Consider the following 25,094-nt stretch of genomic DNA (forward strand, 5'->3'; position numbering starts at 1 on the left):
AGTTCTGTTCTCATTTTCCTCCTTGTATCGTGAGGAGACAGTTTTCTCTTCAATGCTTGCAATAAAAATTAGATATTGACCATCAATTAAAAATGAATTAAGTCTGTTATTTCCTCTATCCAACCTTATATGGAACAGCTTTTGTCTATAAGAAAGACTCATCCAACATATTAAATTGTTAGTTTGCATCTCCTTTACAAAATTTGCTTTTCAGACATCATACTTAACAGGTATTGTCATAATTACAAAATTTCACCTGCTCACAGTTTGGATTCTTGTTAGACACACTCACAAAAACACTCTTAATCTGGAAAGGAGTCATCAGCTCTAAAAACTTGGGAAACTATTCTTTAGCTTTGGTGTCTAAGATCTCACACATTACAACATGCACTGGTCCCATGGAAAAAAACCCAGGCCATTTACCAAACCAGCATACTTTCAGCATCCCAAAATCCTAGGCAAGTACACCTCTAGTCCAGGTGGAAGAAACAAGTCTTATGCCACCTTTGAAATAAGTAGCAGAGAACGCCAGGCTCCCTGCCAATCACGTTCTCAGAAAACCAGGTCTAGGGTGAAATCTTAGCCCCATCAAATTCTATGGGAAAACTTCCATTGACTCCATGGGATGAGGATTTCACTCCTGATGTCTAAGGAAGTGTGAATGACATTGTTCAGTCATCTACTGCACTAGATGTTTCTGATTATTATTAAACATATTAGGATACCTTCATTCTGACATTACATGAGGATACCATCCTCCAAAAAATTGTGATGTCATTACTCCCGCTATATAAACATACATGAATGCCAAATAACTGCATTCAATCAGGAAAGGAAATTCTCAGGATGAAGAGAAATACCTTTCAAAAGGCTTGTTAAAAAAAAAAGCATGTTATCTGCTCCAAAAATGTATAGCTGCTCCTCAATAATCTGTGTTAATCCACATCCAACATCTATGCCAATTGCATTTAACTGGCATCAGTCTAATTATCCTTATTCTCATAAGGTGAAAAAGCTGTATTAACTGCAACTACAACTGATAAATTGTACAGACATAATATTCCAGTTATGTTGCTAGTAAAACAGACTTGACTCTGCTTGAATGTTAATTTCAAATTATTACAAAAATATATAGAGAGCATAAATATGCAAAAGGATTTTGCAGGAAATACAAATCAGGAGTCTATTGTTTATCAAGTTCTGTGTGTATACTGCCAGCCCATTGTTTCAGGAACTTTGTACAAGGTCATTTTTCTTTACATGCTCTCTTTACTGCCAGAGCTGTGATCACTTATTGTGTTTTTTAATTACAGACATAGGCCCTGAACCTGTGAGGTACAGTGCGAGTGCAATAGGAGCTGAGAGAACAAAGTATCTTAAAGGGCTGGGCCCGTGGTAACTTGGGGGCAAAATTCACCTTTGTGCAGGAGGCTAAGCATAGTAGATTAGCCCCACTGTGTGCATAAATGGGAACAAGGTGGCATTAGGCCATGTGCTGGCCCTTTACAGAGAGGTAACTTTCACACTGATGTTTTTACAGAGAGCAATCATATGTCCCCTCAGCCTTCATTTTGTTAGGCTAAACAAGCCAAGCTCCTTAAGTCTCCTCTCATAAAACAGGTTCTCCATTTCTCTGATCATCCTAGTAAGCCCTTGTCTGCACCTGTTCCAGTTTGAATTTATCTTTCTTAAACAAGGGAGACCAGAATTGCACACAGTATTCCACGAGATCTCACCAGTGCCTTGTATAATGGTAATAATACTTCCACCTATAATGCTTCCTATCTCTACTGCATCCTAGGACTGTACTAGCCTCTTTCATGGCCACATCATATTGGTGGCTCATAGTTATCCTGTGATTGACCAATACACCCAAGTCTTTCTCCTCTGATGCTTCCAGCTGGCAAATCCTCAGTTTATAGCAAAGACTCTTGTTGTTGGTCCCTGAATGCATGACCTTGCACTATTAAATTTCATCCCATTTCTATTACTCCAGTTTTCAAGGTCATCCAAATCTTCTTGTATGACATCCTTGCCTTCTCCTGTATTGTCAATACCTCCCAACTTTGCCATCTGCAAATTTTATTAGCACACTCCAGCTTTTTGTCCCAAAGTCATTAATGAAAATGTTAAATAAGATTGGGCCCAAGACTGATCCTTGAGAAACTCCACTAATAACCTCCCTCCAGCTGGATAGTTCATCTTTCAATGTGACCCACTGTAGTCTCCCCTTTAACCAGTTCCTTATCTACCTTTCAATTCTCATATTAATCCCCATCTTCTCCAATATAACTAACAATTTCCCATGTGGAACTCATCTAATGCTTTACCGAAATCGAGGTAGATTAGACCTAAACAATTTTTCAGACAAAAAATGCAGTATCTTTTTAAAGAAACAAATCAGGTTGGTCTGGCACGATCTACCTTTTGTAAAAACATGGATTTTATCCCAATTACTGTTTACCGCTATATCTTTAATTTCTCTCCGTTTCAAGATTTGTTTTAAGGGTTTGCATTCAATGGAGGTCAAGCTAACAGGCCTATAAATTCCTAGATCAATTTTTGTTCGTCACTTAAAAATAGGTACTATATTTGCAGTTCTCCAGTCATAAGGTACGCATCTGGTTTTCAGCGAGGCCCTGAGTTTTCACTCAATTTCCTACCTTGGTTTGATTGAAGCACAAGGAGGTCAAACAACTTCCTCAAGGTCAAACGAATCACTGGCTTAGCACAGGCTAAAAGAACTCAGGATCCTCATAAGACCCAGTCATTGACCTCTAAGACTCTTTCACACCACACTGTCTCTTTCACTTGCAACTCAAACTATTCAGTGATACTTACATCTGGGCATGTTTTCTAAAATTTTCCAGCTAGACATTGGACTCTTCGGAAGCCACATCAGGTGTCTCCACTGTTTATATGGTTTTCTTCATAATCAGAGAGGCAACACCCCTAAATGAATTATTATAGCAGTAGGGAGCTCACTAATTTTCTCAGCAGGGAAAATAATGGTAAACAGGATTTTGTGGCCTATGACTTCTGGGAGGAGCTCACTTTTATGGGTTTGACAAAGGGAGTGTCCATCAATTACATGTCATGAGAGATCTCTTATGGTAAGGTTAGTGATTTGTTAATGTTATCTGTCTTGACTTTTGAAAAAGTTTAATTGGACCAAATCTCTGTGTTAATCCACAAAAAGTTAAAATAGGATGATCTATGCCAAAATAAAATATCAACAAATCAAAAAAAACAAACAGATGCTTTGTGACATCTGAAATAAAAGTGATTTCATTAGTGCCTTTAATGGAAATGCTAAGCATCAAACTATTCTTTTTTGCAGAGAGTTTTTTTTTCCCGTTTTGATATGAAGTTTGAAAGCTTCAAGACAGCACTAGAGGCTGAATGGCAAACTTATGTCATGAAAATAATGATCAGAGTCAACGTTGTTCTAACTAGAAATACTAAGCACAGCAAGACAATAAAACACTGGACTGATCACTCAGAAAATAGGCATAAATAAAATCATATTAAGAAATATCAGATTGTTGGAACGGAGAATATGTAATTTCATCTGTAATAGGTCACAATATAATTGTCAAGGGACAAATGCTTCAGGATGCTATTACACAGCAGTATTATTGTAATCATCATAATACAGTATTTGGCCTTTTATATTATTTATTAGACACAGACAATGGACTCTGGTCCCATTCCCTGAGGAGCTTACAATCTAAGACACACATAGGAAAGAGAATAGTTTATTGGTTTAGTTTTATTAATATTAAATTAATTAATTTCTTTAGAATTAATGGTAAATATAAGGATGGTCTTGAACTTCAGCTCTATTTCTAAACTGAACTTTTGATTAAGGATTCCCTGAGACCTCAATTATGACATTATTGGGACAAGTTACACAAGAGCTGTTTCCCCTTCCCATAACTGGATCTACTCATTTGTCCATAGAATGTAAGCTTTTCAGAGCAGGGACAATAATTCCAGAGTGATTGCAAAGCACCTAGCACATAGTGGGCAGTATTTAAATACACAATAATAATGATGGTTCTTTTTGGAGATGATGAGATGAAGAATGCCTCCTCTTCTTCTGCAGCATTATTCCTAAGCCACAGACAGTCCTCAAGTGAGATACCTGCTCCTCTTGTGTCAGATTTCCCCTCTTCCTGGCAAGTCCTCCTGGAAGTGCTAGGGAAGGAAGAGCTTCTAGGAAGAGCTGAAATCCCCTGACTTTAACCCAGGGGTCAGCAACCTTTCAGACAAGTGTGCCGAGTCTTCATTTATTCACTCTAATTAAGGTTTCGCGTGCCAGTAATAAATTTTAAAGTTTTTAGAAGGTCTCTTTCTATAAGTCTATAATATATAACTAAATTATTGTTGTATGTAAAATAAAAAAGGTTTTAAAAATGTTTAAGAAACTTCATTTAAAATTAAATTAAAATGCAGAGCCCCCCGGACTGGTGGCCAGGACCCGGGCAGTGTGAGTGCCACTGAAAATCAGCTCACGTGCCACCTTCGGCACTCGTGCCATAGGTTGCCTACCCCTGCTTTAACCTCTAAAATAAGTTTATAAAGTACTGATGTGCTCCAACTGCCATTATAGTTACTGTGCAATCCTTGGCCCTTTGAGACAGTGACTGAGGAAATCAGTGCTGAAGTCATTTTTGTTAACATATAAACATATTAAATATTTACGGTAGTAATTTATCACATATTACTTTGATGGTTAACAAGTGAAAATGGCTTTTGTTTGCCATTTGAGTTCCCCACTGTACCATTAACTGTAGTACAATCTTTATTGGTTTGAAACATTTGTGTAAAGTATATAGTGCTTTTCTTGGCTACGGGAAGAAAAGCTGATGTTCAGAGCATACGAGGCGGCACGGGACTGTAGCTGCATTGCTAGTTAATCACTTTCTGCCCAATGCTTCACAGCCAGAATTAACTTCTGGGCTGTAGGGAGATAGCACAGAGTAAAGTCCTATGTCCAAGCAGTAGATGTTAGGGTGGTAAAGGAGGTGGATAATCAGAGTAGTGGATATTGTCTCAATTACACTGCTCTACAGCCAAAATGCTTCTGAAATAAATGTAGTCAAACTTTACTAATTCTGGGTCACTGAGAACGAAAATGATGCTTAAAATTGTTGATTGGCTCTAGTTTTCAAGATATGCTATTGGGTCAGTATATACGACCCTTGACTTGGGAATGGCGGAGGATAAGTGAGTTATAAAGGGAAGGGATCTCAATTTAAACCAGAAATGACTAAAATACATCTTTGACTGGATCTATGAATAAATCTATGACTGGGTTTGGACAGTACTTGCTTTTTAGGCAAAACAATGAATGATGCAATCTGAAGCTGGTATTGCATCATACATGATATGAATTGCATCATGTTATACCTAGAAGTCATGGATGATGCAATCATAACGAAGCTTACATCACTCTGCTGAACAAATTGCCCTATATCAGCTTTAGAAATCATACAGTGTCGTGCGCTCTTATTTGTCAGTGTTTGATTTTGCAAAGGGACACATTTATTTTTAGGCAAAGTGAGCAGAGATGCCTCGTACTTGTGTGAACAGTGCAGATAACTTCTGCTATGTTTGTGGTGAAGTGACTTTTGCATCACAAAAGCGCAGTATAACCACTATGGTTAAGAAAGCCTATCACCTTTATTTTGGCTGCAAAATTGGAGATCAGGACAAGAGGTGGGCCCCACACATATGCTGCAACACTTGTGCAACACATCTTCGCCAGTGGTTGAACAGGAAAAGGAAATCTATGCCTTTTGCAGTGCCAATGATTTGGAGACAGCCAACAGATCATACCAGCAATTGTTACTTCTGCATGGTGCCTCCAGTTGGGAAAGGTGTGTCAAAGAAGAAAAAGTGGACTGTGCATTATCCAAATATTCCATCAGCTATACGCCCAGTACCCCACGGAGAAGGACTGCCAGTTCCTGATGCACCAGAATCATTCTCACTTGAGTCAGACGAGGAAGAGGAAGAGGATGAAACTTCTGGTCCTGAACCATCAATGGCACAGGACCCACATTTTCTCCCATCCTCCTCCTCTGAAACACACCTCATAACACAAGGTGAACTGAATGACCTTGTCAGGGATTTGGAACTACCCAAGAGTAAGGCAGAGCTGTTGGGCTGCAGACTACAACAGTGGAATCTCCTGGCAGGTGATGTTAGGGTTTCCATGTTCCGTGACCGTCAAAAGGATCTTGTCCCATTCTTCTTCATGGAAGGTGATCTTGTAGCCTGCAACAACATCGATGGTGTGATGGCAGCCCTCGACATCGTTCACGATCCAGATGAGTGGAGATTGTTCATTGATTCATCGAAGACGAGTCTTAAAGCTGTTTTACTGCATAATGGCAATGTTTTGCCATCAATTCCAGTTGGTCATGCAGTCCATATAAAGGAAACCTATGACAACATGAAACAACTTTGGAGGTGCATAAACTATGACCAACATCAGTGGCAGCTTTGTGGCGATTTGAAGGTTGTTGCTCTCTTGCTTGGTCTGCAGACTGGATACACAAAGTCCTGCTGTTTTCTCTGAGAATGGGATAGTCGTGCAAGAGATTCCCACTACATCAAGAAAGATTGGCCACTCCGACAGTCATTGGAGCCTGGGAGGAAAAGTGTTCAGCATCCACCACTTGTTGAATCAAGGAAGATTTTGTTACCACCCTTACACTTTAAGCTGGGTCTGATGAAGAACTTTGTCAAGGCCATTGACAAAACACAAGCAGCTTTCAAGTACCTCCGTGGAAAATTTCCAAGGTTAAGTGAAGCTAAGATAAAGGAAGGTGTCTTTGTTGGTCCTCAGATTCATGAACTTCTTCGAGATGATGCATTTGACCATGCACTGCGTGGCAAGGAAAAGACGGCATGGAAAGCCTTCCAGTTAGTGGCAATAAATTTTCTCGGAAACAACAAGGCAGACAACTACAGGTTGTTGGTGGAAAACCTCCTCAAGGCATACAAAAGCCTTGGTTGCAACATGTCACTAAAGATACATTTTTTGCACTCTCATCTAGATTTTTTTCCACCGAACTGCGGAGCAGTGAGCGACGAGCACGGCGAGCGATTTCACCAGGACATTGCAACAATGGAGAAACGCTATCAGGGCAAATGGAGCCCATCAATGCTTGCAGACTATTGCTGGACAGTGACAAGAGATGCTCCATTTAATGAATACAAGAGACAAGCCAAGAAGCGCCGAGTAGACACTGAATAGGACTAAACTATGTACAGAATAGTTTTTTGCCTTTTGTTTCATAATAAATTTTATTTATATAACCCTTTTGCTGATTTTTAAAGTGTTACATAAACAGGACAGGTGAAATATTATCATGTAAAGCAACCATAAACACATGAAAAGACCTAGGTTTACAATTTATGATTAAAACTCTACTATCTACACAATATACATAGACATAAAATGTAAAAACTTAAATATCTTAGAAACAGTAGCCAATCAGTTGTTTTAATTGTCATATTTGAATTCAGCACATCAAAATACATAATAAATAGCACATTTTATCTCTGAAGCAGACGACTTCTCAAAAATTGTAGACCAGTGTTATTTTGACATCAATTTCCTAATCCTCCTCTTTTGGCACACTGTACCTCTTTCATTGTCTTTTGATGCTAATCCACTTAGTGACATTCATTATTTAAAAAAAATAAAGAAAATTAAAAAACAAAAAGCACCACTGTGTATTTCCACCATTCAGTTCCCTGTATGGGTAATCTCCTCTACCAGTGACCATGAAGAGAAGAATATATGGATACCATTTTCAAAAATGACTAGGGCTTCTGGGCACCTTGATTTTTGGGTGCCCAACTTGAGTCATTGTTGAAGAGGGCCAATTTTCAAAAATGCTGTACACCCAATCTCTGGAAATCAGGCCCCTTTAAGATATCCCAGACTGGACACCCAAAAATGGAAGCACCCAAATTACTAGTTCTTTTAAAAATCTCGGCTTATGCTAAGTCACTGTAATGTAACAAAATAGATTCAGCTTTTCCCTCTTCTTTCTGCTCCAGATTCTTGGGACCTGAAGGATGCACCTGAAGTGGGACCTCACGGTGCTCCTTTACCAAATCATCACTTTACCCTTTCTTGTTTAAAAGTTGTAAACTATGTCTAATTCGTTTTTTACGAGATGTATCACCAAGTACTGGTCTGCGAAAGACAGAAATACAAACACAATTTTACTTTGTGTTACACCTTTCATACAAACTATCTCAAATGCTTTACAGCTACAAACAAACCGAATTGCAGACACAGCAATTATGAAGGACCCAATAGAGAAAATGCACAGCATGGGATGCATCCACCTTAGCAGGTGTACAGCCCAAACATTGGATGAACCCTGAGAAGCTCTGCAGGAAGAGCCAGAAGAGAAGAATCAGCTCTACTCCCCAACCTGTAGGAAGGCTGCAAAAGCCTCTGCAGCCATTATCTGCCAATTTGTGGGGAGCTAGGTGAAGACAGGATGATTCACACAACAGGGGGTTCTCTGATGCTGCCCTCCTCAACGTGAGGATGTACAGGCAGCCTCCATGAAGCAGAGCATTGTGTGGTGCAAAGAGTGCGCACCTCAGAATCTGGCCCCTCCATTGGACAGCAGAACCCACATGATACCACTGGCGGGAAGCCCCTGCAGGGACAGAATTTGGCCTTATGTTGTTTTCAGCAGAGATTTAAATTGAGATGATGAGTCAATGACTGAAGTAGAAAGGCAAAGGAAGGGTACTTTAGAAGCTGCAAAAAAGAGAGCACTCTCTGTTATCTGCTTACAGCAATGAGATTGCATGGAACAGAGAAGAAGCCACTGCCAGGATTCTCAAATGATGAGACAGTGGAACCCTTTGAGGCTTGGGATGATGGGGAACAGTCAGGCAGCAGCATTCTGCACATATTGCAGCCTGGAGAGCTGACACTCAGGAATAGAGTTATGATGAAGGCTAGAGGAGAGCAGGGCATGGATAGGGATTTTAATATCATGCACAGGCAGTATTGCAAGTGTGATGACAGGCAGATGTAAAAAAATGTGAGAGATGTGGGAGAACCACAGGAGAGTTTAGAGTCAAAGATGATGTTAAGGTCATAATTTAGGAGAGACATTGCCCTGGGTATGTCTATAGATTAAAATTTCAAAATCACAATCAGGTAATTTCCTCTCTTTTTGAGAGACAAACAAATGGAAAGGAGGGATTTCCTTTCCTAGAAACAATGTTTACTTTCTCAGAACTGCCACATCCTCTACACCAAAGTGTCCCACCCATCAACAAAGAGAAAATCTGAACATGTGTTTTTGCTCCAAGTCTTTTTAATCTTTCATGAACCTACTCATGCCCAAAACAGAACTAAACACTTCCAATCCTCAGGCAAATATCACTGCAAGGAACAAAGGACTAGTGCATGTGGGCACTTGAGAAAGCAGAATGGCCAAATCAGTAAACTATTTTTTTTATCCACTACTACCAATACCCTCAAATCCAGGTTTCAAGAGCAAAGTAGTGAACAACAATCAAAAATTAAGAGTGGAACAACTAAGTATAATTATTCACATTTAATCTAACCTAATGGACAACTAAATGTCCTTACATTTCTCCCACCCTGCATTACAAAATTAAGGAGAATATAGAGTTAAAGCAAATGCTATGATTGTAAATTGCTGCATATAAAACATTGAAGAATGAAATTTGTATTCAAGTACAGACAGACAATTTGTCTGGTGGAGGAATTAGTATTGTATATATATAGTGCCCAAAGTGTGTTGGACCTCATACAACATACAGAAAGCAAGGTCTCTGCCCCCAAAACTTGCAATCTAAGATGAGACAAACACATTCATGTGGCAACTAGAACAATTCCTTATATAGAACATGAAGATTTGCAAATATTTTAATGTTATTTTTAGCTTTTTTTAAATGGAATATTTCAGGTCTAAATGGAGAGTTTAACATCATGTGACCAACCAGCTGTCCATGGACCACCAACAGGTCATCCATGGACCACAGTTTCAGAACCGTTCATGTACAGTAACAGGGAGGGGGTAACGGTAATTTTACTTAGCACTAACACAGCTTCAGATTCCTTAAAAGCAAAACCAGCCAAAGACCAGAAGAATGAGCCAGAGATGCCAAGCTCAGATCTGAAACTGAATTTTTCCCAGAGTTCAGAATATTTAAATCCCGGTTCTATTGTCTGTAGTTTGATGATAGAGACACTACTCAGATGTAATGCATATAAAGGAGACTTTTTAAAATCAATGATGGCATATCTGACAATCTCTAATAAGAAAAATTAAATAATAGATGTGAAATCTCCTCTTTCCATGACATAATGTAAAACTGAAGTATTAGTTCTACAGTTACCAAAGAGCAATTGTGAAATAGAGTTGTCATCTTTACACCTATTTATGAAACGAATGTATGTTACTTTATGTTTAGATGGAGAGAACCTTTCTTGTTTTCAGAGGTCATTTAGAAAATTTAGATTTTTTTTTAAATATAGAAAGAAGACAATGATTCGTATGTTACATGAGCATACCGCACCCAAACTGTATTGCCCTAATCTACAAAAACGACTAATATTTGTGAGTGCCCAACTTAAATGACCACAAATTGTTCTGAATCTCAAAGTGGATGCTCAGCAAGTTCTGAAAAAAACAGGTCCTTTTAAAGTGTCTTGGCCTGAAAAATTGATTGAGGCACCCATAATCATTAGCAACTTTTAAAATGTTAAGTATCAGAGGGGTAGCCGTGTTAGTCTGAATCTGTAAAAAGCAACAGAGGGTCCTGTGGCACCTTTAAGACTAACAGAAGTATTGGGAGCATAAGCTTTCGTGGGTAAGAACCTCACTTCTTCAGATGCAAGGCATTTGCAAGGCATGCAAGGCATCTGAAGAAGTGAGGTTCTTACCCACGAAAGCTTATGCTTCCAATACTTCTGTTAGTCTTAAAGGTGCCACAGGACCCTCTGTTGCTTTTGAAATGTTAGACCATTATCTGTAATTTCTGTATTTAATACATTATTGCAAATAATCTGTGCAAACCTACCCAGATTTGCCCTCCCGATGTACACACAAAACTCTCACAGAAATCAATGGGAGTTAAACACAGTATCTGAATGCAAAATATGGCTCTATTAATTTAAATGGTAGCAACAGTGATACAAGTAATTAGAATTTGTCCATCTTATATTTCATTGATCCCGCCCCTAAACCACCACCAAAACATACAAAGGTCCTGCATGCTAGTAGCTTCTGAATGTAAAAGCCCCCATAAGACTGGAAATGTATGAAAGGACTAAACATTAAACACTGTGTGGGATTTTAAAAGTGCTCAGCATTATTTTAACTCTGCTTCTATTGAAGTAAAAGGAAATTTTACCATTGCCTTCAGTAAGAACACAGGCCACTGATGTGTACTTCTGAAAAATCAGTCCCACCTTTTAAATCCTTGTTAGATTTACCAACTTAATGCTGCTGAATTTATCTGTATGAATTTGGTGCCAAGGAATTTCCCTTGCTTGGAAAATTACTCCTCTAATTTAGTGAAGTGATCAGAGAGTCCTTTTTTATTATTCTAGATCTGACATAGGCAACATTATGACATGGATCAGTAGAAACCGGTGTAGAAAAGTACACATTTGATATGCTTGAACAACAACCTGAACAGAAAGCTGTCCCCAAGTGTGCTGGAAAATAAAGGCTAGGAAATTCTGATGAAATCTTATTGCGGTCTTCGTTACCGTACAGTCCAACAGCCGTTTGAAAGGATTATAAATCAGGAAAGTCAATAGTGAAGTTATCCTTTTAATCTAAGTTCTGGCTCTTACAAGGTGCCTTTATAACTTTAATAAAAGAACCACCTAGTTTTATCTGCAAGAGAATGCTGCAGACAACACAGCAGAAGAGATGCTAGTACAGCTCTATGTTGTTTCTCAAGCCATCTTCAATCTTCAGACTCGGTTTAATATTTGAATATGAAGAATGTATGTTGACAAATGTGCATATGCCATACTCCAAGTATGGAGTTAAACATTTGTTCCCCCATATATGATATACAGGGCCGACGAGAGGGGGCGGAAGCCAGTACAAATTACCGGGGCCTGGCAGTCCGGAAGGGGGCCCAGGGCCCGGCTTCCCCTCCTTTCGTCGGCCCTGTTTAGCCGGTCCGCCCTTGCTGGGGGGCCCGAACCCGCTCTCGGCGGCCCTGATGATATATGGGTATCAAGCAGAGTAAAGGATGAGCTGACAAAGTGCTACAAACAACATCCTTTCCATCCTAATCAGTCTCAAAATGCTTCCCTATACAGACAAAGCCCCACATGTAGCAACATTTTATTTAATTCTTTTAAGAAACAGCAAAACACGACAGATGACAGAACCATCTGAGTGTGACTAACAATACAACAAATGCTGTATATGCATAAATGCCACAGATAGAACTAAGAATAGAGGAATATGCAGGGAAAATTTGAAGTGTACAGATATAGCAGAACAGTCCATCATAATAAAACTAAGCACTTTGGTTTTCTGTTTGTTTTGAGAAATTGTGTTCATAATTTGAGAAAGGAATGACAAAAATCATTCCTCCCAAATGCTCTGTGGGGTTTTCCATAAGTTAGATTACTGCCCTTCAAAACCAAATGATAATATCTGTGGGCTTTTTTTTATAATATTCTGCTAGAGCATTGATTCCCAATTTTTTTGGCATCACGCCCCCTTTTTAATTTTTGAGAAACCCTCACGCCCCCCACCTCTCCTTTACCATCATCCAACCCCCCTTTTAACAAATTCAATTCGTAATTGCAAATTAAAAATAAACACAAAAACTTTGTATAAAATTTTTCATTTAAAATTAAAAATAAGCACAAATAGTTTTTCTTGGCACAAAAATTTAATAAAAATGTAATTTAAAATAAGAAATAGCATAAACAAAATGAATTTAATGTGAAGGATGATGCTGCATTTTCTTCACGAGTTGGGAAATCCTAGGTTTGAAAGATGAAAGTGCGCAAAGCAAATAGTTTTCGACATCCAGTCGATTCCTTTGTTTCGTTTTTATTATGACTTAATTTGAAAAGCTTTTTTCACAGAGTACGTCGACGAAAACGGAAGAATAATACATAGCGCTTCTTCTCCAACTTTCGGGTAAATTGGGAAATATTTTATCCAAAATTCCTCCAGGCTTAAGTTTTCAAAAATATCTTTCGCACTTGAATCATATTTCATTTTGAGTGTTTGTTCTTGCAATACTTCTGGCAATGAATCGACATCAACGTTGAACGGATTACGTGCTAATTTTTGAACTGGGTTGCCAGAAAAGTTGGAAAGCTGGAAAATAGCGGATGAATTCATCAGCAAGGAAGTCCAGATGAAACACAATTTTGTTCTTCGCATCCTCTTTACAAAGTTCTTGGAAACCTTCATTTTCAGCAAGTGATGAAAATGTTGGAAAAGACGAAAAGTTAGGCATCTGAGCTTGCGTTCGACGTTTCCAAAGCTTGATTTTTTCCATAAATGCTTTGTTGGCATCGTGGTGCGCTATAATGTTTGCAGCATAGTTTGAAGCTGCAAGGAAACAAAGATTGTTCAAAGATTCAAAAATGTCCACAAGGTATGCCAGTGAAAGTTGAAACATTTGGTCCGTAAACGCACAATATAATTCTTCTTTTTTCTATTGCTTGAGGAAAATTTCCACTTAGTCTTTCAGGTTGAATAATCTCGAAAGCCCGTTCCCTTTGGAAAGCCATCATACCTCTGTGTGAAACAAAAGAATTTTATGATCCGCTCCCAAATCCGCACAAAGAGCTGCAAAAAGTCTCATATTTAAAGCACTGTTCTTCACAAGATTGACAACTTTGATGACCTATGTGACTAGTTGAATTTGGCCATCTGGAAGGGTTTTAGCAGCCAGCGCTTGTCTGTGTATGATGCAGTGAGTCGTGGTTATGGCTGGATTTTTTTCTTTCACCAATGTCACAAATCCAGAGCGAGAGCCAAGCATTGCTGGAGCACTGTCTGTGCATACACCAACCAGCCCCATGAAAGTCCATTTTCTTCAAAAATGTCATGAAAATGGTTTCTAACATCAGAAGCCTTTGATGTGGTCATCAATTCCTTCAAAAAAAGCAGTTCTTCTTTCACAGTTCCATCATTAATGAATCGAACATAGACGAGCAACTGACAGCATTGTGCTACATCAGTGGTATCATCGCACTGAATTGCGAAAAAAGGAGAAGCGTTCACTGCCTCCACAACTTGAAGTTTTAGATCTTTTGCCATGTCATCGATGCGACATTTCACGGAACTGTCGGAAAGCAAAATTTCCAATATTTTTTTTCTTGCTTTCGGCACCAAGCACAATATCAGCTGCTTTCAACAAGCAAGGCTTCACAAGAGTTTCTCCTATTATGTGTGCTTTCTTGGCTTTAGCAATGAGCAATGACAATTCATAAGATGCTTCTTTGACTTTGGCCGACGCTTGATGAAAAGCTCCAGTAGTGTCCAGCTTCATGCGTTTTAAATTTTGAAGTTAACAGCAAAAACCTCTTTTGGTTTGTCTTTCAAAGTGCTGTGGTTCTTTGTCAAGTGTTGCTCAAGACGACTAGGTCTCAGGGCATCATTGCTGAGAACTGTGGGGCATACTGCACATTGAGGATGATCGATCCCGTTTTTTTCCATGACAGTGAAACCATACTTAATGTAGTCTTCATCGTACTTCCTTTTCTAAATTGCGGCCATAATATACTAATAAAAAAAATCTATAAAAATAATTTTCCTGATTCGTGAATAATAACGGACACAAGTTAATTTGAGTTATCGCGAACATTTATTTACTACTACTATTACGTACGGACGCGTCCTGCCCTATATATACACCCCACCACCAATCTGGCAAGTAGCCGGTCTTGTGCAGTGAGTGGTGGAGGTAACCACTCTCACAATAGAACAGTCTCGAACACTCTTGCGAGCGAGCTAGGAAGTTTTAAAAAGTTCCATTGCTTTCTACATTGTTCTTCGGCCTCCCCACCGAGCGAAATGGCACTCCTACACGTCGAAAGGCAAAAAAATAAAAAATATTCACATTTCGTGGTATGAAATTTGAAAACATAGCAGTTATATACTTTTATTTATAGTTGTATTTTTATTATTGTACTTTATGTTATACCTTTATTCTTGTCTACTTATATTGATAATAAAAAACCAGAAGATTGTTAATACTTTATTGTAGTTAAATATAGGCCTGTAATTGGACAATTTTATGAATAATTATGTATAAAGAATACGTATAATTTATTGTCCGTTGGTCTATTAAATAAATAAATAAATACATTTTACGCTGATAAAAAATTTTTATTATGAAAATTTCACAGCCTCACGCCCCCCTTGGAGTTTATTCACGCCCCCGAGGGGGGTGTACCCCTCAGTTTGGGAACTGATGTGCTAGAGTATGGCAGTCTTGCCATACACTGCTTAGACTGTGCCACTTCCTCAGTGGCTGGCAGGGGAAACCGGGCCAACCGTCTACTCTGGGTTCCAACTCAGAGACCCTCTAATCAGCAGACAAGGTCTGCACTGTCTTAAATATTGCTGCCATTTCCCTGAGCCTTTTCTGACACTGTATCCACTTAGGTTTCCTTCCTTGCCTCTCTAATATCTATACAGGCTTCCTCACAGCCCCTTTCTGCTGCTAGCTTCCCAGCTTTACCCTAACCCCACCTGTTCCTTCTCGGATGGGCTCCTCCATCATTCAGGGGATTACTTAGGCCACCTGATTCCCCTCAGCTCTGGCCTATCTGGTTAATTGGTCCCTTCTTAGGCTCATTAACCACTCCTAGGCTAGTGTAGGGTGAACACCCTACCACAGTAGAGAAGAACAGAATACTCAAATTCCATCATGATATGCATATAGGCATATACAAATAGGCATATCATCAAAAAGGCATACAAAACACGTGAATTTTTCAAGAAGGAAGTAGCTGGTTTTCCTTTCATTACTCTTGAGTGCAGATTTTTGCTCTTTTTCTTAAAATAGCATGCTGTGATCTCTTCTTCCACATTTCCAATGTCTGACCTTTCCTTTTGGTTCCTAACCACAAAGCATATGTCTACACTGGAGCTGAAGGTGTAATTTCCAGCTGAGGAACACATACCTGTGCTAGCACTGATCAAACTATGGTGCTAAAAATAGAAGTGTAGCCTTAGCAGCAATGGCGGTGGGAAAGGCTATGTGCTGGAACAAGTACCTAAAATCCTGGGTGGGTTTGTACTTTGGTGGCTAGTCCTGTCCCCCTGCCCAGACCACCACGGCCACACTTCTATTTTTAACATTTTTAACAATTAGAGCTAGTACTGCTATTCTATTCAGGCTGGAAATTACACTTCCAGCTCTAGTGTACACACCTAACGCTCTTGTTCAAGCCCTCCTACTTTGACTACAGTAACAATGTCTTCTCTGGCCTGCCTACATCCACACGGACCCTTGCAATCCATACAAAAGGCAGCTGCTGAGATATTTCTGTTTGTTGCTTTGACCCTCTCACTCCCTCATCCCTCAGTTTTTGAATCCTACCACTGGATTCTTGTTTTCCATCACACTGATTCAAGTTTTTCCTTGCCTCCATGTTTATTTTCTCTTGTGTACTCCCACTCCATCCAGGATGCCAGTTTAGAACACCTATTTGTCCACTTCTTCCACAATCATCTCCATCCTTTCTTTCTCACTCCCCTTCATGCATGAAGTGACCTCCTTGAACTAATCTACATGGCTATTATCTTCTCCTTAACATTCACTTCTGCTCCCTATAAGAAATCAGTAGGGCTGTCGACTAATCGCAGTTAACTCACGCGATTAATTCAAAAACATTAATCGTGATTTAAAAAATTAATCACGATTAATCGCAGTATTAATCACATTGTTAAACAATAGAATATCAACTGAAATTTATTAAATATTTGTGGATGTTTTTCTACATTTTCAAATATATAGATTTCAATTACAACACAGAATACAAAGTGTACAGTGCTCACTATATATTTTATTACAAATATTTGCACTGTAAATAAACAAAAGTAAATATTTGCACTGTAAATAAACAAAAGTAACAGTATTTTTCAATTCACCTCATACAAGTAGTGTAGAGCAAGTCTTTATCGTGAAAGTACAACTTACAAATGTAGATTTTTTTTGTTACATGACTGCACACAAAAACAAAACAATGTAAAACTTTAGAGCCTACAAGTCCATTCAGTCCTACTTCTTGTTCAGCCAATCGCTAAGACAAACAAATTTGTTTACATTTATGGGAGATAATGCTGCCCGCTTCTTATTTACAATGTCACCAGAAAGTGGAACAGGCATTTGCATGGTACTTTTGTAGTCGGCATTGCAAGGTATTTATGTCCAAACATGTTAAGCATTCGTATGCCCCTTCATGCTTCGGCCACCATTCCAGAGGACATGCTTCCATGCCAATGACGCTCATAGAAAAAAAATGCGTTAATAAAATTTGTGAATTAACTCCTTGGGGGAGAATTGTATCTCTCCTGCTCTGTTTTACCCGCATTCTGCCATATATTTAAATGTTATAGCAGTCTTGGATGATGACCCAGCACATGTTGTTCATTTTAAGAACACTTTCACTGCAGATTTGACAAAATGCAAAGAAGGTACTAATGTGAGATTTCTAAAGATAGCTACAGCACTCGACCCAAGGTTTAAGAATCTGAAGTGCCTTCCAAAATCTGAGAGGGACGAGGTGAGGACATGCTTCCATGAGTCTTAAAAGAGCAACACTCCGATATGCAAACTACAGAACCCAAACCACCAAAAAAGAAAATCAACCTTCTGCTGGTGACATCTGACTCACATGATGAAAATGAACATGCGTCAGTCCTCACTGCTTTGGATTGTTATCGAGCAGACTCGTCATCAGCATGGACACACATCCTCTGGAATGGTGATTGAAGCATAAAGGGACATATGAATCTTGCCAACTAGGAGCTACCACAATACAAATAATTAATAAATAAATAGCAAGACATCTCATTATTAACTGGAGTACAAACTCATAGCACTCAAATCTGTACAGTGGTGTGTTTTAAGATGACTGATGATTAATTTACAAATTGACAAATGAAATGTATGTAAAATTATTGAAATATTAAGTACTAGAAACAGTAACCAATGAATTACCCCAGGGATTAGTTTGGGTGAGTGTCTTTACAACCAGTTTAGTCCTATAGTAGAATTCTCATGATGACTATATTTTATAGCAGTTAAGTTGGTAGCGTTTCACTATGCTAACAGTGTCTCACACTGGTATGTGTTCGCTAGAACAGGTGCAGATCTCCAAAAGAACATTTTCTTAGGGCTAATAGTTTTGACAGTACAGTATGTGTCCTGAATCTGGCCTTTGTTCAAATGCAAGGCCATAAGTCAGCTAGCAAATTCATGTGTGAATCAAATGACGTTAAAACAGAGAATGTGTGAATCTGCAGCTATGCAAATGGGGAATTAAAAACCTTTCCCTTGGGCTTGTTTAAAGTCTGGATGGTAATCTGTAGTGCTGATCAGATTACCAGATACCTGTGTCTGTAAAGTGACCCCTAAAGAAAATATGTCTGTTAAGAAATTCAGTTTGCCTGGTTATCTGAATGCATGTCACAGCAAAGTCTTAGCTTTAGATCTTATTTTACTGTCAAACTTGTCAACATCTCACTCCATGATTATGCAGTGGCACTTTCCTTTCTTTGATTTGCCTTTCTTCAATACTGTACATATTCATGGCAAACCAATTGCTAATGTCACTTAACTTCCCAAGAGATTCCCTGGAAATATCAGTCGGTCCTAATGAAAATTAATACTCTGAAATTTCCATGGATTTGAGCTACATGAGAGAATTTCACGGCTGAGAACCAGCAGTTCACTGGAAATTTAGTAGAACTGAATAGACAAACTTTTAAAAACCTGGACTGACAGTTGATGGCTGGAATTAATGTTGTAAAATGGCATGACTAGCCCTGAAGCAGCAGTCTATTGATGTGTGTGTGTAATGAATGACCCCTCCTCAAGGAGACATACTGAACATTTTTCAATGATGGGATCTTTGGGATTCTGCTGATTATCAAGCCATACAAAAGTTTACTACATCCTTCCAAAAGAGCAAAAAAATAAAAATAAAAATCTACATAATTGACACGAGGCAGACAGTACCTGACAAAACTCAGCTCTTCAAAAATGTCAAAGCGAGCAACTGCATAGAAGACAGTGTAGCAATATGTACATGGAACAATTTTTCACTCAAAGGTATATATTGCGATCTCTGTGTTCAGAAGGGAAGGACCCATTCAATTACATCATATGAAGGCAGACAACTAAATATTGACAAATTTTATAAGTGCTTGTATACAAATGCTAGAAGTCTAGACACTAAGATGGGTGAACTAAAGTGCCTGGTATCAAATGAGGATATTGATAGAATAAGCATCACAGAAACTTGGTGGAATGATGATATCAATGGGACATGGTAATACCAGGGAATAAAATATATAGGAATGCGAGAGTAGGTCATGCTGGTGGGGGAGTGGCACTATACATGAAAAAGCATAGAGTCAAATGCAGTAAAAATCTTAAATGAATCAAACTGTACCACAGAGACTCTGTGGTAGTAATTCCAGGCTTGAATAATAAGAGTACAGCAGTAGCACTATACTACCTGTCCAGGATGCTGATTATGAAATGATCACATTAGTGAGGCTATAAAAATAGACTACTCAATAATAATGGGGGATTTCAACATATTGACAGGATATATAGTCACCTCATGATGGGATGCAGAAATAAGATTTCTAAACAACATTAATGACTGTTTCTTGGAGCAGCTTGTCCCAGGACCCACAATGGGAAAGGCAATTCTTGATTTAGTCTTAAGTGGCACACAGGATCAGGTCCAAGAGGTGCATATAGCTGAACTGCTTGGTAATAGTGATCTTGATGTAATTAAATTTAACATGCTTGCCGGGAGGAAAATACCAAAGAAGTTCACCACAGTAGCACTTAACTTCAAAAAGGGTAACTACACAAAAAGGAGGAAGCTAGTTAAATGGAAATTAAAAGCAACAGTCACAAGAGTGAAATGCCTGCAAGTTGCATGGAAATTTTTTTAAAACACCATAATAGAAGTTCTAATTAAATGTATGCCCCGAATAATAATAATAATAAAAAAAAAATGCCTAAACACCACAGTAAGAGAGGTGGTTAGAGGCAGAAAGGCATTTTTAAAAACTGGAAAGTCATATCCTGATGAGTAAAATAGACAGGAATAAACTCTGGCAAGTCAAGTGTAAAAGTATAATTAGGGAGGCCAAAGAAGAATTTGAGGAGCAACTAGCAAAAGACAAAAACTAACAACAAAAAAGTACATCAGAATTAGGAAGCTTGCCAAAAAATCAGAGGAGCTGATGGAGGTCCAAAAGGAGCACTCAAGGAAGACAAGGCCATTACAGAGAAGTCAAATGCATTTTTTGCACTGATCTTTGCTGCACATGATCTGAGGGAAATTCCCACTCCTGAGCCATTCTTCTTAGGTGAAAAATCTGAGGAACTGTCCCAGATTGAGGTGTTGATAGAGGAAGTTTTGAAACAAACTGATAAAATTAAAGAATAAGAAGTCACCAGGATCAGATGATATTCACTCAAGAATTCTGAAGGAACTCAAATATGAAATTGCAGAATTACTAACTGTGATATGGAACCTTTTGCTTAAATCAGTCTCTGTAGCATATGACTGGTGGATAGCTAATGTAATGCCAATTTTTTAAAAAGGCCCCAGAGATGATCCTGGCAATTACAGGCCAGTAAGCCTAACTTCAGTACCAGGCAAATTGGTTGAAACTATAGTAAAGAACAGAATCATCAGACATACAGATGAACACAATTTGTTCGGGAAGAAATAACATGGCTTTTGTAAAGGGAAATCATACCTTGCCAATCTATTAGAATTCTTTGAGGGGGTCAAACTTGTGGACAAGAGTGATCCAATGGATATAGTGTACTTGGACTTTCAGAAAGCCTTTCATAAGGTCCGTCACCAAAGGCTCTTAAGCAAAGGAAGCAGGCATGGGATGAGAGGGAAGTTGCTCTCAGAGATCAGTAATTGGTTAAAAGATAGGAAACAATGTGTAGGAATACATAGTCAGTTTTCAGAATGGAGAGAGGTGAATGGTGGGGTCCCCCAAGGATCTGCACTGGGATCAATGCTGTTCAACTTATACACAAATGATCTGGAAAAGAGGTAAACAGTGAGGTGTCAAAGTTTGCAGACAATACAAAATTACTTAACATAGTTAAGTCCAAAGCATACTGAAGAGTTACAAAGGGATCTCACAAAACTGGGTGACTGAGCAACAAAATGGTAGATGAAATTCAATGTTGACAAATGCAAAGTAATGCACATTGTAAAATATTATCCCAACTATAAATAGGGCCTAAATTAGTGGTTACCACTCAGAAAAGAGATCTTGGAGTCATTGTGGCTAGTTCTCTGAAAACATCTGCCCAATGTGCAGTGGCAATCAAAAAAGCTAACAATGTTAGGAAACATTAGGAAAGGGAAAGATAATAAGAAAGGAAATGTAATATGCCACTACATAAATCCATGGTACACCCATACCTTGAATACTGTGTGCAGTTCCGGTCATCCCATCTCAAAAGAGATATATTAGAATTGGAAAAGTACAGAGAAGGGCAATAAAACTGATTAGGGGTATGGAACAGCTTTCATAAGAGTAGTTATTAAAAAGACTGGGATTTTTCAACTTGGAAAAGTGATGACTAAGGGGGGGATATGATAAGTGTATAAAATCATGAATGATGTAGAGAAAGTGAATAAGGAAACATTATTTACCCCTTCACATAACACAAGAACCAGGGGTCACCTGATGAAATTAATAGGAAATAGGTTTAGAACAAACAAAAGGAAGTACTTCACACAATGCACAATCAACCTGTGGAACTCATTGCCAGGGGATGTTGCGAAGACCAAAAGTATAACTGGGCTCAAAAAAGAATTAGTTATATTCATGGAGGATAGGTCCATCAATGGTTATTAGCCAAGATGGTCAGGGATGCAACCCCATGCTCTGGGTGTCCCTAAACCTCCGACTACCAAATGCTGGGACTGGACAACAGGGGATGGAGATCACTTGATAATTGTCCTGTTCTGATCATTCCCTCTGAAGCATCTGGCATTTGCCACTGTTGGAAGACAGGATCCTGAGCTAGATGGACCATTGGTCTGACAAATTATGGCCATTCTTATGTTTACCCTCTCCTCTATTTATATTATGCTATTCATTGTGGAGATGAGTCCTTTTGGAGATCTAATTTCAGAAAGCTCTTATAACTCTTTAAAATATATATATAAGATACTTAAGTGGTTTCATGGTATTTTGACAAGAAGAAGAGGAAAATAGGAATTGCTGTACCTAATTGGACCCAGGGTCCATCTAGTCCAGTGTACTTTCTCTGACAATGGGCAGTACCAGATGCTTCAGCTGAAAGAGCAAGAAACAATGTAGTGGACAATTAGGGAATAACCTGGGTATAAAGCAATTTCTTTCAAATTCTCATCAGTTAACAATTGACTTATGACCTGAAACATAAGGGTTTTATATCCCTTATTAATTTTATCATAGTTAAGAAACCGTTGATCTCACAATCTATATACATATCTAAAGCTGGAGTTTTCAAAGGTGATTAAGGAGAGTTTGAATTTCAATAGAAGTTAGAGACCTAATGCCCCCCCCCAATCCTAATTCCACTGATCTCTTGATTTCAATGATATACTGTCGCAATGAGTTCCACAGGTTAAGGGGGAAAAATCTCAGTTTAAAATGTTTTGCCTTTCAGTTTGATTAAAAGTTCCCTTGTTCTCATGTCATAAGAAATGGTAAATATGAGAATCCCATTTAACTTTATCCTTCCTGCAGTTGAGTTCCACTATGCTAGGTTTTGGTACGATTTCTCCCTTGAGCATGTTGATCTTAATCATATTGGGGGCAGTATTACTCAGAAGATCAACTATAATTATTTCTTGATCCAATTCTTCAACATTACTTAGGACTCAGTCAAGACTAGCCACTGCTGTTGTGTGCTCTAACACTAGCTGTTCCAAGAAGCAATTTTATGGTGTCAAAATTGCTTTTCTAAACATTGATCTGTTCTAAGATTCAATTGGTTTATACATGGTTAGTTGTAATCAGCCATTAGTACTGTTTTATTAGACTTAGTTGTTTTTTTGATATCCCTTAATACAATGGACTCAATATTATTTTTCTGGTCAGGAGGTCAGTAGAAAAATCTTGACACTATATTTGTACTTGTAGTTTTGGGGATTTGTATCTCTACAGATTCTGCTATCCAGTCCACTCCATTCATGTATTAATCTCATTGGATTCTATAGAATGTGTTAAATCTAGTCCTACTACTCCACCATTACACCCTAATACAACTTCCCTGTATACTTTATACTCAAGGATAGCAGTATTTCATTGCTTTATGTCATTTTACCATGTTTCAGAAATGCCTTTGTCAAGGTCTTCTTCCACAGATATTCATTTTAGTAAAATCAATGGGAGTCAGGCACCTACTCCATTCAGGTGCTTTTGAAAATCCCACCAGGTGCCTAAAGTTCTTTGAAAATCTGGCACCAGGTGCAAATACATACAGCACTTGACCACAAGACAAACAGCTGTACATTCTGTACCCTCGTCACCCACTGTTGACATGGATGTAGAAATAAAGGGCTGTGCTACTTAAGAAGGCTGCTATCTGCTATCTACAGCATGGGTTACAGCAAGATGACAAAACATCCTACACAGTGTCTTATCTATGCCTACTAAGCGTATGTTCCATGGAACTTTTCACGTATTTCTACTTGTCCACACTTCTTTCCACGAAAGTGGAATATATGGCACAGTGCTCTCCCTAGGGGTACTGCCTGGGCTACAGCAGTTTTATGTTCAGTCTCAGGTTAAGTAAAAGCCCTCACCTTCTGTGAAGACTGCCCAGGAGATACACCAAATAAGCACATTTCACAGCTAGCTTGTCCTTGCCCTTCCTTGATCTACTGTGTCCTCCTTATGAGCTGCACTATACAATTTTGAGCTGCCTAGTGAGTTACAGCTGGCTTGCATCCTGAACTTCCACTGCTGGAGTCCCATTACCTAGATTCTGCTGGCAGACCCTGGGCAGGGAATTGGACCTGGTATATATTCAGTGTTTCATCCAAAATTTTGAAACAATGATTGGAAGTGTCCTTGGACTTCCCATCTACGTTGACCTTCAGCCCCAGCTGCTGATTTTCTGTTAGCAGGATTGTAGGCCCAATACATTAATGGATCTTTAGACACTGATTCACGGTTTTATATGCCTACAGGGGTTTGGTTCCCTTTATTTTCTGGTATGAACATTGCAGTTATTGATTCTACTCAGCAGCTACAGCACTTTTGCTTTCCCATAGTTTCCCCCAGGCATATCTGCCTTTTCATGGGGGTACTGGTAAAGTGAAAGAGTATGTTAGAAAATACAACTTGCAACCTAAATAACCTAACCATTGACTGCTGATAAACTATTCAATGTTTTATGGGGCTGATTGATATGGGCCAGACTGATTTCTTAATTGCTTTAAAACATCTGTAATAGTAAAACAAAATTACTTGTACACCTTGAAGAATAATATTCAAGACATAACAAACATGGTGCCTTATTAAAAATAAAGTTTTCATTATTCAAAGTTAATTCACTGATTTTTAAAAAAATCAGTGTCATCTAATGAAACGATAAACTGACCTGATCAAATCTGTTGGCCAAAATACGACTGAAGATTTTTTTTTCAGTTTTTTGCAAAGTCTTTGAGCTCTGAGGGACTCAGAGTTTTAAAAAAACAGTGCAACAATATTTTGTTTTTAAAGAGAATTTTTTTTTATCCTAAAAGGCAGCCTAGAGACTCCATTGGAGACATCAGAACTCAGCTT

At 38.6% G+C, this 25,094-nt stretch overlaps 1 pseudogene; it reads right to left on the reverse strand.

The window, feature by feature from the left end:
• Positions 1-13,118: 13,118 nt before the first annotated feature.
• On the reverse strand, positions 13,119-14,571 carry LOC135879670 (protein FAM200C-like; annotated as a pseudogene).
• Positions 14,572-25,094: the final 10,523 nt, after the last annotated feature.

The sequence above is a fragment of the Emys orbicularis genome, chromosome 5, assembly GCF_028017835.1.
Source record: "Emys orbicularis isolate rEmyOrb1 chromosome 5, rEmyOrb1.hap1, whole genome shotgun sequence".
Lineage (NCBI taxonomy): Eukaryota > Metazoa > Chordata > Testudines > Emydidae > Emys > Emys orbicularis.